The following is an 18,373-nucleotide window of genomic DNA, read 5'->3' as shown; positions in this document are numbered from 1 at the left end:
CTTTATTTTCCTTTCCTTTTTTTTTGAGGAGAGGGAGCAGGGGGAAACTTACCACACTGCAATTACATATGATCAAAGTTTGCAGCACAATCCTGGTATAACTTCAAAATATGAATGGAGGGGGTATAGGTAAAAGGGAGAACAAGGGCCTTGTGAAAAAAACACCCCAAACCTCTTCAAATTACTTTTGAAGTTTCATAAACAAACTTATGTGGTTCTACAGTCTTTAGGGGCTTCTAAAACAACTCAGTGCAATTTACTTGAAATGAACAGGCTACTCGGTCTACTACTGCTGTCCTCAGCGATGATGAAATCAAATTAATTTCATCTTCCCCTTCATCCTCATATTTGCCAACACTCCAGACAGATTAAGAGTAGAGTCCAGCCATACTCCCTGGCTATACCATTACTCTGCCAGCTGATTACAGGATTTTTGCATACAATGCTCTCAAACCCAGTCAGCATGGACTCTGAAGTTCTCGCAGGAAGGTTGCCCAACTCACTCCCTCCGTTGTACTGCAAAGATGATGCTAGCTGTGTTTCACACACAGAACTAGGTCTTTCAAACACGAGGTTATCTCCACCTTCTGTTAGGACGCTACCTTCTCAAGATCTTCTTTTCCAGTAGTGAGGTTATACAGCTGCGTTCACACTGAGGAGATGTGCTTTCAGTGAACCAGCACATTTGGTGTCTTGAAGGTTTACTCTGACACCTGTGAACCTGCCTAAAATAAAGGACAAATGTTTGCTGAGCTTTCAAATGTGTGCGGTATTCCTTCTAGCTGGTGCAAATATATTAATTGCTTCAAGGTATGTGACTTCTGGTAAGCCCAAGGTACAAACACCCAAGGAAAGCACACATGAAAACTCAAATTGCTAGTCACCTATTCACAAGTTCCTGTTCTTCTACTCTTAAAACAGGTAGCTTTGTTAAATAAACTATGTAAATCAGATTCAAGATCAAACTCTAATGTTTACTGTTCTTTAGCTGTATTTGCTCCTACACAATAGGGTTATTTACTGCTCTGATGCCTTTTCACAACTGCACTAAGAACAATTCAGATCTAGTATTTCCTCGTACACAACTCCAGAGCTGTCTTCACCAGAAACACAATTCTCTCCTCTGTTTATTTCTGAGAGAAAAATGGCTTACCTCAGGGGTTTTAAGCCCTGTTACAATACAGTGGGAAGAGCAGAGAGCTGTGAGAACTTATCTTGAAATCAAAAGAAAAGTATTTTTAAACAGATTTCCATCAACTACGAACTTGTCTTAGAATTGTTACAGTCTTATTCAGATTACTGTTAGTAATATTCTTTTGTGATCAATACTCATCACTGTAATGTGCATGGCATTCTACAACTTGTTAAACATAAAGGTTTTGTAGATTTTCTTTCTGGAAGCTTAACACTTTTTTCTTTCTTTAAAGTCTTCTCCTTTTAATATTAAATTTTCACACTAATCATGCTATAACCTGGTAGGTATCTTGCTGCAACTACTGGCTTTTTAACCACTTGTACCCAAGTGAAATTTGGTGAAGGAAGGGAACAGGAGATAAAAGAAAAGCAATCCAAGTGCATGACACTAGGATAAGGAGAAAGAAAATTGTGAAGATGGAAAGAAAAGAAGGAAAGGAAGAGAATCCTATTAATTTTCATATGAAGACAAGCCCATAATAGGGGTAGGACAGACTTATAGCAGAGAGGAAGAAAACCCTTGTCATACATTTACATAGAGCAAGAATCCTGTTCTATACATGATTTATTTTAAAGACACTTATGTTCTGCGCTCATTTTGCTCAATCCTGAGAGAGATCTTCAGGACAGATAGTTCAAGCCTCACAGAGGTCTTCCAGTAGCTCTCCCATTATGCAAGGAGGATTCAGCTATGCATTTTATCATAGATGTTGTCACTAACAGAATACATTAAACACTGTATAAACAAGACAAAAGCAAAGAATCCAACCAAACAAAATATTATCCATACCCCACAAGGACAGTAAGATAGACCCACTCATATTCCTGGTTAGTTTCACAACTGATTCCTGAGACATAGCAAAAAAAACCCAAAAAAACAAACCCAGAAACTCAAAGGTCTGAATTCAAGCCTTGGCAGCTATGAGATAAACATTCTATTTAAAAAACATTTTGATCTATGTGGGACGCAGATGTACAATATGTATTCCAGGAGTGATGCTGAGACAAAATATAAACTAACAGACTATATCCAGCATAACTGGTACAATGATGCCATTGATGAATCACACCACAGACAGATAGGCAAAGCAGTTTCAAAAAAGAGAACCACTAAACATTATCCTTAAAAGGGTCTGATGACAAAGTGGGTACCTACACATATCTACATATACTTTCCTCTGATCATTTTGTGCTATGGTACCTGACCCTAGCTTTCCACGAGTTCAAATGTTTTCATCAAAATTTTACACTGATATGATCAGGACTGCAGTATTTAATCTTTATTGTTCCTCTTTCTATGTTAGAAAGGTTTCAAAGAAGACAACCAAAATTAATCTCCCAGAATGCTCTGGGGAAAAAGCGGCATAGAGTTATTTACAAAACAAAACAACAAAAAAAAAAAACCAAAAAAAACCCCAAAAAACAAAACACACCACAAAAAAGCCACCAAAAAAACCCCACCACAATAAAAAAAAAAACCACAGACCAAAAAGAGCCCCACACAAACCAGAAAGCCCACACATTACTCCCCTTGCCTAAAGAAACATGCATTTCATTTGCAAAGTATACATCTCTTAAGGGCTACAGGATCTATTACTATTTGTGAACTTTGTCTCTCCAAGAAAATTTCATACAGGAAGTATTGCAAGACCAAACTGGCAACTCTGGAAAAATCATCATCTATAATACAAGAGCCATGAGTGTAGGCACACAGCATGATACAGATATTGTTCTCACAAATTCTTAAAAGGCTTTCTTTTTGTTTTTAGAAGAATACCAATTTGTCAAAAGATACATCATTATGAGAGCTTCTTCTACATCCACACGAGAGAGTGATTTTGAGTTTGAGAAGGACACAGTTAAGTGCATTCTGTGCTTTTAGCTACTATGCCTAGTGATATTTCATTCTTACTTCAAAGAGCAATCTTTTGTATGGCCATCTGCACAGCAAGCGAAGAAAGTGAGAGACGTTTTTCAAATACGGATGATATCAGAAAAGTGTGGGTATAGCCCTAATAGCCAGATGCATACTTTGAATTCTTTAGAATTCATTATTTTTAGTTGCTCACTCAGCTTGACAACTCTAGCATCATTTTTATACTTGAGAGAGACTATTTGCTTACTGTAGGAAGGAACAACTTCATAGGAAACCTAAAGAGAATTGAAAGATTTTCATCTGGAATCAAGCAAGGATCTACTGTTCATAAACCTTCCATAAAATCTTCCAAGAAATGCCTTTTGCCTCAGCTGTCCGTTCAGTCCAACGGCACAAAAAAAAAGTATTTATTCTTCCAACACCACAGAACAATCAATAAATCACCTACCAAGATTTTTATTATTAATCCAAAACATAATAGTGCTCATACCACTTCCATTCTAAGGTCTTCTATGTACTGGTAATAAAACGAAGCTCTGCAAACAGACCATTGGTTTTACTCAGCTTCATACTCTAGATAAGAGCAGATTTTTTTACAGATACAAGAAGTTAAGACAATTCATATTTGATTTAAGTCTCACTTTTTAAACTAATATCAAACATCAAACAAAACCCTTGCATGTTATGGATATAATACAAGTTCATCTCTTTAAAAGCAGTGGTTTCATATATATATAAATGTCTGATTAATTATGTATACTAAAGTTAACCCTTAAAAAATAACTTCAAAGATGTACAATAAGAAGTCCAGAAGTATGATAGAGATCTTACGAATATTTAATGTGCTCAGACTTTTTGGAACAAGTCAAAATGCCAACCAGAAGAAGAGGCAGCCATACAGCATCCTGTATCTTCTTATGCAGATAATACTATACTGAAATCAATTGCTCCTTTCAATGAAAGGTTAAAAGATAACTACCAGATCTATTTCTTTTGCCGTTTAATGTACATTGCTCCAATTTTAAGTTTTATTACATACATAATACTCTGTACAGCATTTACACACACACACATATATATATCAATCAGACTTGCCAGCACCCTACTCCGAGTCAACCAACCACCCACCACCTCAAATTTGCCTTCTTGTTATTTTTAGTGACCATTAACTCCTATTTTCTCCTTTCAGCATTGGCTTCTTTTGGTCCACTACAGGATAAGGAGCAACCACCTAGTTACCTATCTAACATAACTCCAGGGCCCTCCTTTCACTCAACCCTTATTCTATCCACACCTTTCTCAGCTTTGCATTTCAGGATTTTCTGGAACAAGTTACTCAGCTCTGCTAATTTAAAATGGTTTATTCCCAACAGCTATTATTTACCCAAGGTATGTGAAGTATTTCATATCCTCTTATCACAGAGTGCAGTAACACAGCTGGAAAGACCCACAATGTATCACAGTTGCATTTACAGAACCTTTTATCCCTTATCATCAGTAGCTTCATTGTTTCATTTAAAGCATGCAACTCTCACAAGAATGACAGCTGAAATTTTGTGAAAGGGAAGAAAAATGGGAAGTAGAGAGAAATGGAAGCTAGAAAAGAAATGTCACATCTTACTCTCCCTAAAAGATACCTTCTTTTCAAGGTAAGTTGGAAAAGCCTGATTATATAGAGAGGGAGACAACAAAATGAGGAAAGGGAAGAACTAACCTGTCAGTGGAGGAAATCAATCTCTAGCAAGAATTTTTTGTCCAAAGATGGAGAAGTTTATGTTTAAGGTGAGACACAACAAGGAAATACACACTTACTAAGTCCCTTAAGGAAGTTCTAGGGGACTGCTAAACTAGGTTTAAAAGAAAGATTAAAGACACAAAAAAGAAGACAAGATGAGAAATGCAGAAAAAATAAACAAAATTATTAAGGCAGAAAATATAAAGAGTAAGATCAGACAGAATAACACACAGCTGAGACCAGGTCATGGGAACAATCTGTATCCAAGGAGGACAGCCAAACCAGTGCTACTAGTTCATTAATCAGATAAACAACACTAACAGCTTCCACACCTCAGTGTTAAAAAGGCTAATCATTGCACCTCACCATGTTTCAGTGGTACTGAAGTCTCAATTCATGTCGCAGACACGTTTATAGGCAGACTGCTGCACTTTCTGAAATCCTGTAACATCTCTTTTCCATTTTCAGAAGAATTTATTCAGAATAGCTTATTACAATACGTTATATCATAGTTTGGGTTCCACTTTTCTGATTCCTAATACCCCCCCCCGGGTAGCTCACTGAATGAAATAAAAAGCTTATTTCTCTTACTGCCAGCAAAATTATGTACTCACCCCCCCTGTTAAAAAGAACAAGGTTCTCTTTCAAAGCCATAATAGACAAGACATTGTCACCTCTATCTCGTAGCACCCTTTTGGAAGGGGGGGGAAGTTGAAACGATATGGCAAAAATGAATATGAGCGCTCACATCAAAGCTGGGGCACATCTTCAAGTTCATAAAAGTCTATGTGGTAAGACCATGAAATAAATCCTCATAATGGAGAGAACATACAGAAAGCTAACTCCGGATTTACTGCTTTGTCACCAGCAGGAAGTGAGCAAACGCACTCACGCAACTCTGGCTACCAAACTGGGCCCCCACGGAACACCCAGATGCTGCATCTTCACATGGGTGGCTTTTATTGCTCCACCTGTGAAATTTCATTCCCTTCTGATGCAGAGACAGGGTACATGCACAAACTATGTCAGACTACAGAGCAAGTCACAACAGATGCATAGAGGCAGAAAATGTAATAGTCCAATACATCATTGTCTGTTTTACTCTAGAAGTTTAAGTAACTTGTTTGTTATAAACTGTAAAAGGGAAGAAGCTTTTCTTACCAACTGGGCAAGATTCTCCATGGCATAAATGCACAAATTCAAAGGGACTTCAAATGCACACCGAGTTGATTTCAAATCTTTATTGAATTGCTTAAAAGATAAAGTCTGATACACTGGCAGTCTATAAAAATGGAAATAGAAAGATGTGTTATTATTTCAGTTTCACCACTAAAGTATAACATGACCTTAAATAACTCACTTAAGGTCATTTCCTTCAGCAACAAATGACTGTTCACCACACCCAGCTCACGGATGTGTGGGAGTGCTCAGCATCTGGTAAGCACTCCTGGGACCTCAGGTGCCAGGCTGGTGCTGCAGGTGATGCACACACAGCTGCGTTCCTCAGCCTCATCACTTCACACAGAGGGGGCTGTCAGGAAACCTCACTTCGCAGTCAAACTGGTACCTGGGTTACCAGCACAGACAACACGTTCCTGCACTTTTCCCAGTGACTAAATGGAATACAAAGAATAAATCCTAAATCTTATACAGTTAGCTTATGAATAAATGACAAAAACTACTTTCACACACAAAAAAAACAGTCAATATTTAAAGTTACTCCAAGGTTTCAGATAAATAACTTGAAGACATCAGCTGTTACTGTTCAAAACAAGCACCTAATCACAAGCTATTTCAGTACCTTGACTATAAACTGCTCCACAAACTTCCACAGGGGACAAACGTAAAATGAACAATGTCTGATACCACCAGAGAATTCCTAGTTTTATTTACACAAACATCCAGAAAACCTCAGCTCCCTAATAAGTTAGTGGTGGGGAAGAGGAAGCAGAGTTGCACGCTTGTTCTTACCACCCCCCTAACAGCGATGCAGAAGCAGTTATTGCACCCTCAGGACAACAGGATCCAGCCCTACCTCAGCCCAGGCCTGCCTGCTCTTGTGCATAAGCAGCCATTTCTACAAGAATGAATTAGAAGCACACAAGCACTTACGCACTTGCTACACAAGTAACTAAAAGTAATATTGGACCCACAGACATTTGGAAGCATGACAAAGGAGTTTACAAGGCCCATCATAAGCAACCATTCTCCCACTCCAAAACATTACTGTCCATTTCACAAGAATAACCACCACAAAAAGCAGTTTTATTTTACATCACATGACTAAGACCAATATGTACATGTGTGTATACATATTACATACAAAATATATATACACATACATACTTTTCTCTATAAAAGAAAACGAGTAAGTAGAATCAAGACATTTCTTAGCTGACAGAAATTATATTTGAAGTTTTCTTTTTAGGAGGTTAAGACGCACAAATTTTAAAGAACACACATATTTAAAAGCTACCAGAGTCTAAAATATTTTAACTGCATACTTCTCGTCCCCTAAAATGAGACATTGTCTAGCAACTGAACAGAACCTGAAACTAGTCTTCTTTTATGTAATTCCTCTAAGGATCTGAAGGTGCCCTATACATTGCTCACATCTACTAGATTCCTTAAAGTATATGCATTATGGTTTGGTACTTCTGTAAGGACTGGGATACTAATCTTCTGTCAGATAAAGGCTTTGAGTTTAAAATCTCATATTGGACACACAGGTTTTACTTTTATTTTAAGATGTTAAAAGTCATATTTGAAATCCCATCACAGCATTAAAAATAAGTTACTGGTCCCAACTTCATCCTGAGAAACTTCACAGATCAATGAATTCTCTTACCTTCACAAAGCTTTCTCAAGTGACACCCTCATGCAACCGATCCCCTGGGCTGGGGACAAAACCCATCCACGCCGCAGTACTACCTCGGTAAGTCGGGGCACGCAGGGACACTGACGTGCTGATAGGTGTAAATGGGGCGTAACCCAACAGACACAGCTGACATCACCTAATGTGGTACACTCACAAAATCGTATTGCCTTATTCTTAACTCGCATAAGAGCTATTTCTGTTCATGCTTTCTAACACTACTTAATGAAGTAATGCCATTACTATTCTGTGAAACACTGCAGTGATCCAATTCAGGCCCTCAGGGCTTCCAACTCCTTCCAGTGACTACACAGGAAACGTGGACACCTCAGGTCAGAGGGTAATCAGGTGCCTGAAGAAGACAGTGTCAACTCACATGAGTCAATGCAAGGCCTGACATAAGAGACTCTAGTTTTAAGCACAGACTGAAGCAAAAATGCAATTTGTGTTTAAGTGCAGGTTAATTAACAGCTTTGCAAGATATAACCGATCACCATAAGAAAAATCCTTAATCTTACATTTGGATATTTCAAGAATAGATTATATAGTGTAACTATAGTTTTAGTATCTGGGAAACGTATGTCACCTAGTCCCATAGTCAGATATTAAAGGAATGCCTGAAACCTACCCAAAGCAGCTCCATGGGACAAAGCATGCCTAGCTGCTCTATTCAAGTCTCAATGAAGTCAACTAGAACCTCTTCTTTATTTCCACTGGAGCTAAATTAAGTCAGAATCTTCAAAAACCACACTTCAATCATGAACTTCTGTATGCAAATTTCAGACCCTGGTGAATTGAAGGTGATCTGAATACACTACCCTAAAGCAACTTCAGTCTGCTAATGTAACACAAACTAATTTGCAGAAAAATTATTAAAAACATGTAAACATCCAGTCTTGGTTGCATTCTTCAAATACAGATCTTACTACATTACCAGCAACGTGGGAAGTACCCAGCACTTCATACGCTGGTGAATCATACCTTGCTTCTCTGACACTCACTTCTGAACAAGCTGCAAATGTATACAGGCTACAGTAAAACTGATGTTTTCAACATTTAAATGAACAGACACATTATTGCAGTTCTTTTAAGGTGGAGTTTTATGAAAACCAGTCAAGAATAATCATTCTCCAAACAATTTAGTGAAAGTGTGTTTGTAATGAAATTGAACTTCTGCACTGATCAAGACAAAAATGAACAGTTTGGGCACAATTTTAACTAACAATTCCATTCCTTCTGCCTAGAAACAGAATCACCCTTCCACCATTTCTAATACAGTATGGATTGTTAATGCAACCTGCTAACAACAGGAGAGCAAAGCACTAAGGTCAGAAGCCACAGGGAAACAGGAGGGAACATCAACATTTCTGAAAAGGCCTATGGAGTACTGAAAGGTCTCCATTTAAGACGGCTCAGAAAAAACATGTTAGGAAAATTTAAGGTCTAGAGAACAAGAACTCCATTCCACCTGTGAATGCCTCCCTGACCTCACTCAGATGTCTGCTTACAAAACAAAGGGAAAAGAACAAAACAAAACCTCCTAAACTAGACAGTCTGTCTTAACTAGTGAACATCGGAATTTACAAACATCAATTTCCTTTCTACATTTTCCAAAACAGACAAACAAACAAAAAGCTAATCTTAACTTAGCTTTTCTTCTAAAGAGATAGGTACAATAGATCTGCAAAAAAGGGACATCCAGAGGTCCTGTCCAGCCTCAGTTGTTCTGTGGTCTTCTGGGTTTTTATTTTTGTATTTTTAAGTCAGATTGCTTTCTTCATGCTAAAAATTTTGTGTAGCTATAAAGTGACAAAATTAAGTTGTGAATTCTGAGTTTCAACACCTTTAAACCTGTTTTTAGGAGACTTAGGGCAGCTGAATGTAAGTTCTTTTGTTGGTCATTCCCAATACAAAGATGTATAGTAACACCAAACACTTTTTGTCTCTCTGCATCTCTTAACTTGCATTCAGTGAAGGAAACTGACAGAGCCCAGCTGCAGCAGCTGCGTATCAGCAGGGAACTCATGGCCACCACAAATCCACTTGTGCATTGCCAGGTACAAGCGGAGCACATCTCACCTGAGCATCCATCCCACCTCCAGTGCATGCTGCCTGAGAGGGTAATGGCCCTACACCGAGTCCTACGGAATAGTGAAGTGTATGCTCTTAGAGGGTACAGTTGTTTATTAGCCTACAGCGAACATTTCCCAAAACTAATTGTAGTGTTCATAGTGAAGTCGCAAAGGTGCTAAAAGACTAGTCACTAACCTCTGGGCACATCAGAGCTTTTGGACACTTTTTATTACAGAGTCAGGAACCTGCCACACAAGCTCAAGAAAATAAATGAACTAACAGGAACTTGCTCTAACAGAGTAATACTAATCTGTCAATAATTGATCATATTCTTTCTGTCTATATATGACTAATGACGGCGACCCAAGCATCATGTACCTTTAAATGAAGGAAGAAAGCTGATATGGTCAGATAATGGCCCACAAAGGCAAACAATTCAAGAGGAAGCTTGTGAACATCCTAGAACTTCTTTTAGTTACCAAGAGGGAGTTTCCTAGTGCGGACTGCATATGGCCAAGTGTTTGTTCTTCCCCTCCTCCAAAATACACCAGCAAGTGGAAAGGAAGAAATGGAACTGAAACGTTTTCCAATTTTGCACTTCAACAATCCTCAAAAAAAATTTACAGTTTTTGGTTCTGTGAGCAAGTAATTGCAAGATACAAGAGAGTGTTTTCTAAAACAGCCTGAGTGCATAGCACAGAATTCCTTGAGAAAAGGAGACCCAAAACCAAAATGCATAAATAACAAGCTTGTTGGCCAGCAGTTACCAAAAAAAGAAATGGTAATTATTTACAAGATCTGTTTTGCAGACGAACTGCAGGCAAGCACCAAATCCTACAAAAGTTACATTTCTGATTTTACCTTATATTTCAAGCAAAATGAATTGTTTCTACAGCAGCATAATTTTATTCATGATTTAACCAGATTTGTTTTGTTTCAGTTTAACTGGAGTAGAAGTAGGTTAACTTATTGTACTTCAAGACAAGTTAATTATTTATTACTGACACAGGTTTAACTGAATTGGTTTATGCAGAGACAAGACAAACTGAACTTATCTGGAAACCTGTTTTGCAAAGCCTCTCCATCCAAAGTGTTTCAGATATAATTTGGGGTTTTCCCCTGTCATTAACAGATCTGTCTGTAATTATACAACATCAGTTTTACGCTACGTGGAAACTTCAAAGATATAAAATCCCACATGCAACGTCTAAGAAAAGGCAATGAAGGGAAAGTATCTGAAGTTACCGCACAGGATAGTCAAGGTAGGAAAAAACAAAAAAGAGACTTGGAGCTGGCACTGCTCTCATGCAAGACGAGAACCAAATTTAAAGGGCAAGAAAGGAAAAGTTTAGCTTTCAGTGCTGGACTTTAATCCTTATGAGCACATAACAGTAAAACTTTTAACGACTTGTGTTCATAACCATTGGTAAGAATTCTGCACTGCTGAACAATCTTGAATGCTCATAACGCTCCTGTTTTATTAAGGAACTCAAAATGTTACAGATCAGAAAAGCCTAGATTTTTTTTTCCCTTAGGGCTACTGTCATTGCATTACCACTAACTGTAATCTACACATAAAAGTCAGAAGCTCGCAACATTAAACACACATATATATAAACCTAGGTCTTCCAAGCATCAGAAATCCAATATAAGTGCTGTCTTGTAAAGAACACAGCCCACCCTTCCAGGAACATTACAGTCCAAACTGCTCCCAGACCTGCAGCACTCTCACACAGCCGGGAATTCTTTCCCAACACTATCTGCCAAAGAAAATATATAGAAGGGAAAGTAGGGACGCATACTATAACTGAGCTAACCAACAGTCATGCAATCCCATTTGCAAAGGAATTGGTATCTTCTGCACTTATGACAAAGAAGCCCTACAGCATCGACTGTGTCAAAGACCTCAGGTGCAGAGGACACCTGCCCAAGCTTGAGATGGAAAAAAACCCACCTTAATGCTCAACTATGAGGTCCAGAGCGTCACAATGAACAACACATGCCAAAAGTCACCAGCAAATGCACAATGGAGAAGGAAAACGTACTACCATAAAAAGATTTTTTGGGATGGCGGGAGGGTACTGGAAATTTTGAAAGAGTTTGAGTACAATGATTTTGTAAAATGGTCTGGTCTCTTTTCTCCTGTCAATTACCCAGCGAGTACATTTCACAAGTTTATTTCTGCTATATATAGCCTCAGAAACACATTTGCTTCCTAAGAAACCATCATTCATTTCTGTGATAGCAGCTTACACAGAGTAGGGCAGACAAAAGAAAAAAAAAAAAGAATAGGCAGTGTCCTTCCCCTCACTCCCCTAGGACCAGAGTTCCCCTCTTCACATCACTGCCTAAATGCTCAGTGACATCATTTGGGCAGGAAAACCAATAGCCTGTTCTCTTGTTAATACATTTCTTGTTTTGAATTGTTCTTACTATTTTGCTCTCCTTTTCTCCAAGTTTAAGAAATCTGTCCAAGATACAAATGTGATGTTTATTAGCACTGATAAGAGACTAGCTTTACCCTAGTTTGTGTGTCCCGACTCAGAACAAGAAGAAATAGTCAAACCAAGAGCACCCTTCTATACAGTTAACACAGCACTGCCTGCTGCAGTCATATGCAAAAGTGTATTAATGAATTCACTAGCATATCTGGCTACAATACAAATTAATGCCAAGGCTTTCTAGTTCATCCATTTTTCAAATCCCCAACATCACTAGAGACTGCCAATCAAGGACTAAGCAAAATAAGTGTTCTCTTGAAGGACTTGATTTGTCTCCATACACACATTAGTTATAACATCCCTGTCTGGTTAAAAACAGGAGGAATTAATTTGTCTTACCATCACATTATACAAACACAGGCTTCCCAAACTGTGATTATAACACTTTTGTACAACCTTGGCAATGTTAACTTACCAGCTGTACACTGGAAAGGAACATGCAGTTACAAAGGAAGAAAAGAGGAAGAAAGAACAAATACACTATTATTTAGACAGCATACCTCCTCCCAAAACAGACCAACAGCTACTCCTTTCCACAGTCAGCATTTCACAGAATTTTATTCATAATACAACAGAAGTCATCTTAACCCATATAATTTTTAAAACTGCATTTTTTTAAAAAAGAAAGGTATTTTAAAGTTCTCTAAAATGTACACTTTAATCTACTAACAGTAGTACAAACACAAGACGGATTCAGCAATAGATATCTCTTATTTAAGATGCAAACTTCCAGTATAAGTACCCTGAAGTAGTGTAATGAAAAAATATTCAACTAGGACAAGGAAAAAACACCCCTTCATACTGGGGACTTTATAAACAGCTTATTTTTATATTATCCTCTGTCTAAAAATCTCACATACACACAAGAGTGAGGTGATCTGAATACAAAAGTGGAAGAAAAAACTTTAAATATTTCTCTTTGGGCCTTCTGTAGCACAGGTTATTGTGTTATCACAATTCCCTGACTCTAGATGTTCAGATCTGGACCATGTCTAGAGGGACATTCAGAAACCTGACGATAAATGAAATTGACATGAGAAATCAACATGTGCAAGTTAACAGCAGCCTCGGTCCCCCCACCAAACACTCTTACTCAGGGGTAAAACACCCCTTATTTTCCACAGCACAATGCTTCACAGACCTTTTTCCACCTGAAATTCCTTCACCTGTGGAAGGTATCACAAAATGGTGACTTCCAAAACAGTCCTTTCACTCCACTCTAAAAAGGTCACAGTATTTTTTATTTCCATTGATTTATATTAGTGCATCTTTAAAGGCACCATCCAACTTCTAAGGCATATTCTTAAAGAAAATCAAGAGTATGCACACAGGAAATCAGTGTGGCATGACTACACTAAAACCGTATTCCCCCAGGCAGAAAGGCCTTAAAACATTTCACTGAAAGAGACCTTTTTCAAGTAATTTATCAAACAGAATACCGTCAATCCCACAGGGGATCATTCTTCCTAGGAGCAAGAAACTGTAAAATTATATTTCACAAAGGGTGAGAAAAAAAAAAATCCCAATTCACCATCATGATTATTCACACTTAACTACCACAAGTATTCCTTCTGTGTTCATTACTTCAAAAAGCATCATGTTTGAAGTTTTTGAGGCCTCATTAAAATAGCTAACTACACTTACAGAAAAACTCTGGGGTTAAAGGGTGCTTGGAAACTACAGATGTGGAAAAGAAACCTCTGACTTGCTAACTCATCACCAACAAGGTACAACATCCCTGCCCTCTGCTTGTTCCTCTCTTCTAAAAGAGATGGCAGGTCAGAGACCTCCTCTACAGTCAGATGCTGCAGCTTTCATTAGATGTCATCATCAAAACAGAATCAAGATACCTTATTGCCACCTCCCAGTCTTTCAGGGTGGAAAAGGATAAGGTCCTGTCTGCCTCAGTAACATTAAGCACAGAGAGATGCCAGATGATCCCCATCACATGAGCAACAATTCCTAAAACTCTTAAGAGAAGTGTCACGGGTCTGTGGAGCCTGTTCAAGCAATGAAAAGCTGTTAACACTAGTTCTGACTCACAAAAGGAAAACAGGCAAGCGGGAGACATACTAAGAGACAGCTTATATTTAGAGAAAGATAGAGGAATTTACAAAATATTTTAATTCCTAAAACGTAAACTCCTCTCTTTGACAGAGGGCAAAATAAGATGAGAAAGGAATAACGTATTTCTCTAAATAATGGTAAAGATTCCTTTTAACTTCAGACTTTAGCAGCATCTGTACAACACGAAAGTATAAAGAGGGCAGATGCTGTAAGTTTTACTTTTCCAGGAGCACAGCCAGCTCAAAGGGAAGGCAGGGCAGGCGGCGATGGCCGTTCCACCGGACTGTCAAGGTTACTCCGAAAACACCGTGCTGGAAGGAGACCACTGGATAACGCCTGACGCCGGTGCTGCTCTCCGCCACCCGGAGGATGTCCCCGGGAGGAAGGCCGGGGGAAGGACCCGAGCCGGGCTGCACCGGGCCGGTGCCGGAGCGAAGCCTCCCGCCGGGGGCTGCCTGCAGGGCCGGGACGCGCCCCGCCGCCCCGCTCCCACAGCCTCCCGTGGCTGCGCTGCCAGAGGCGCCCCTCACCGCACCCCCACCGCCCAGCGGACAGCCTCCCGCGCCCGCGGAGCTCCGGGAACAGCCGCCTTCCCTCGAGGGCGCAGCCCCGGCTGCCTCAGCCCGCCACCCCCGGGGCGCCCACGGCGCTCCCGGCGCCGGGACGGAGGCCGGCACTGTGGAGTTAATCGTTAACTCGCTGCCCCGCTTCCCCCGAGAGCTCCTCCCGCGGGCGCCGTGGCAGCCGGCAGCCCCAACGGGGCCACCGCCACCGAGGGAGCCGGTGGGCACAGTTGCCCCCGTCCCGTCCCATCCCACCCCACCCCACGGCGACCGCGACCCGCAGCATGGGGGGGTCTACCGCCCCCCACACCCACCCACTTACCTGCCTTCCCGCCGTTTCCCTCGCCGCAGCGGCGCGGGCGGTGCGCGGAGACCCGCGGGGAGCGGAGTGCCGCGATCTCGGCAGCGGCGGGGCGGGCGGGGAGCGGCGGCGGCGGCAGGAAGCTGTTTTGGGAGGGCTGGCTGGGACGGGAGTTTGGGATGGCGGGAGGGGAGGGAACAAAGCGAACCCCAAAGGCTGCTGCTGGCGGGCCGGCCGCCGCTTCCGCGCCCGCGGAGCCGGAGCGGCGGCAACAGCGCGGGAGCGCAGCGAGGCGGGGGCCGGGTTCCGCTGCGCCCGGAGGCTCCGGTTAGGCGGCTGCATTAGGAGACGTTAGACGGACAAGCCACTAAAATGAATTTATAGGGCATCCTTTTAGCGCTGCCGTGAGTTTTGCTGCGCAAAATGCGCCGAGGAAGACACAAACGCGCACAGCTCGTCCCAGAGAGTCCCCAGTGCAGGGCTCGGGTCTGGGGTTTCTAAACGTCCCGAAGGTGAAGCCGCGCTCAGGGCTGGCAGGAGGGAGAGCCCTGGGTGGGCCGGGTGCGGGAATGGCGGGTGGGCTTCCCGAGGGACACTGCCTTCTGCTCAGGACCTCAAATACCTAAAAACACGGGGCTGCTGGATCACGGGCAGAGGGTGAGAGCGGAGCCAAACGCTGCCGCTGTCCTTGCTGCCTTGGGTCTGGGTGGGATGTCCCGCTTCTCCTGCCCCACGTTGCTGGAACTGCTGCCTGCGCGTTGGGGCAAGGCTGGGAATGTAGTGCTTGAAAACAATGAGCTGGGCAGTAAGAAAATAAACATTCCTAACATAGCAAAAATATTTCTGTACTTTGTTGTACAATGTTTCATTTACAACACTGCGTTTTCGTATGATTGTCAACATGAATTGTAATTAGTACAATTTCCGTTAATTAATGAAAATGTAAGTTGATTGTTTGCTCGCTGTGTGTTTTGATCCCATCATTTAATCTAACGGTAGTTGATGTCACACAGTGCCAGTTGTTCACTGCCGCCTCAGTTTTTCAGTCCATTACACCCAGTTGTATTGCTGCGCCTCTAGATCTCTCTTAAAAATGCTCTGAAATCCATTCAGTGACTCATATTAATTTCAATAAATTTTTCATGGGTGTCGTGGAAACAGGCCAATCTACTTTTGTTGTAGGCAACAGCCTCCCACAAATGCCTTACTGCCTCCCCATCTTACATATGAAGTGCAGCCCCAAGTGGCCTTCAGTTTTCCCTGTATATTAAAATAAATTTCCAAGAGATAGATCCCTATTTTGTGTGAGTCTGATTGCCAGCAAAGTTCAATATCTTCAGCATCCATGGGCTGAATGTGCAGCCATGAAATGAAAACAGGCCACAGTTCTGAAAGGCAAAGTTGGAAACAAGGTTACGTTTTTCTCCTGATGAATCTGAGCATTGAGACCTTCAAAGAGTTCATCACTACCTTTTTTAGAGAGATAAACTTGGGAACGTCCAGGTATGTGATCCATTTTTATCTACTACCTAAATACCAAGTCTTTTAAAATGTCATTTTCTAACTTCTCTGCAACCATACAGACTAGTAACGCTGAAGCTGAGGTGGTCATTTAATTGCCTGATTCCAGAAACCAAGAAGAAAAAAGCTGAATATGCAGTCAGGACCACTAAAAGTGACACTTTTCAGCCCTTCAACCTTTTAACCTTTTTTTTTGCTTTTTGCTTCTTTTATTTCTACTGCATTTTGGTGCAGCTTCTTTTGTTGTTCTGGTGGTGGTGGTGGGTTTTTTTGGGGGGGGGTGGTGTTGGTTTGGGGTTTTTTTTTTTTCTCCTTTTTCCCCCCTGTAGGTTCTCTGCAGGCAATATATTTCAGAGGAGAGTAGAACTTGAAGTCCAACTTTTATTTTTGCAGCTACTCAAACCTTCCAAACGTGTCTCATTTTTGCTTCTATTATCTTTTGAACCAGTAAAATTTAATTTTGGTGAGTTGTTTGTTGCTACTAGAAATGCTAAATTATATTGATGGATGGTTTATATTTAAGCATATAGCCTGTCATTTACAATGACTTGTACTGTTCCTGCAGAATGTCTTCTTCAATGTCCTTGGGCTTGTCAGGCTGAGTGGCATGCTTGTGCTCAGCCATTGTTCTCCTCCTCCGACTGGATAAATTTATTAGTTAGACAGTTTTAGCACATCAAAACTGTCCAGCAGACTTCAGCCTTCATGCCAAACGGGTCTAGGTAAGCAAGTGGGTTTACACATGTAAGTAACCCTAAACAAAAAATCTGTCAGTCAACCACGTAAAATTATTTGAATGCCTAAGGGTTCTGACAAGTAATATCTGGTGGATTTAAATAAATAAATTGGAGAGATTAATGCCCACAGCAGTATGCCTGGCTTCTTTACAGAGCTTAAAGTCTTCATAGTGGAACTGACATGTTTGTGTCTCTCCTACCCCAATTCATAGTCTATTATCTCAATGCAAACTAACCTCACCTCTAACCTAAACATTTCTTGCAGCAATGTCTGGCCAGGAGGCAGAGTTTAAACCTGCAAAGTGATACTGTCTTAAACCATTTTAACTATTTCTGCCAAGGCACATCTCTGAGAGAAATAGTGTTTGCAGGGTTGAGATCTGAGAAACAAATTCTGAGCTTGCCTTTGTATTCTGTAATCCTGTGGGATCAGGAGGGAAATCCAGATTCAGAAAGGCTCACTTTCCATCAGTTCCACGAGAATAGAGGTGAAATAGAGATATTGGTGGTTATCTGGGTGTAAGATTCGTTTGAGTATTAAAAAACAAAATTTAGCCTTTGTTCCAGGACACGTGAGACTGTGGAAATGGCTTGTGTGCAAGGTACTTAAAATTGCATTTCATATGTAAACTGCTTCCAAAAAATATGACCTCGGAATTTAGGCTAAAGGAATGTCATGCAGGCCTGGAGAGCCAGAGGGTCTGTGGAGAGCTGACAGCAGGAGGGGTAGGACCTTGTGCAAGGTAGGTAAAAGTGGAAACTAGTCATCTGTGGCAAACAGCATGTATACTGCAAAACTACAGCATATCCCCAATGTGTCATCTGGAGGACTGTAATTCAGTTTTCCTTTTTGCTTCAGAATGAAATAAGCAGTATTGCTTTTTCTAATGATGAAAGAATGCATCCATATGCAAGAAAGTAAGTGAACAG

The 18,373-nt window shown here is 40.8% G+C and overlaps 1 protein-coding gene across 1 annotated transcript in view; it reads right to left on the bottom strand.

The window, feature by feature from the left end:
- The window catches only part of STXBP6 (syntaxin binding protein 6 (amisyn)), a 103,652-nt gene extending 88,369 nt beyond the window's left edge, over nucleotides 1–15,283 (bottom strand). The window contains exon 1 of the mRNA XM_014942024.1: nucleotides 15,207–15,283. The gene's annotated coding sequence lies outside the window, so the exon portion shown is untranslated. The remainder of the gene's footprint in view (nucleotides 1–15,206) is intronic.
- Nucleotides 15,284–18,373: the final 3,090 nt, after the last annotated feature.

Source organism: Calidris pugnax, unplaced genomic scaffold (genome assembly GCF_001431845.1).
Source record: "Calidris pugnax isolate Ruff unplaced genomic scaffold, ASM143184v1 scaffold56, whole genome shotgun sequence".
Classification (NCBI taxonomy): domain Eukaryota; kingdom Metazoa; phylum Chordata; class Aves; order Charadriiformes; family Scolopacidae; genus Calidris; species Calidris pugnax.
Note: the sequence above shows the minus strand (reverse complement) of the source record. Positions and strands in the feature narration are given on the sequence as shown.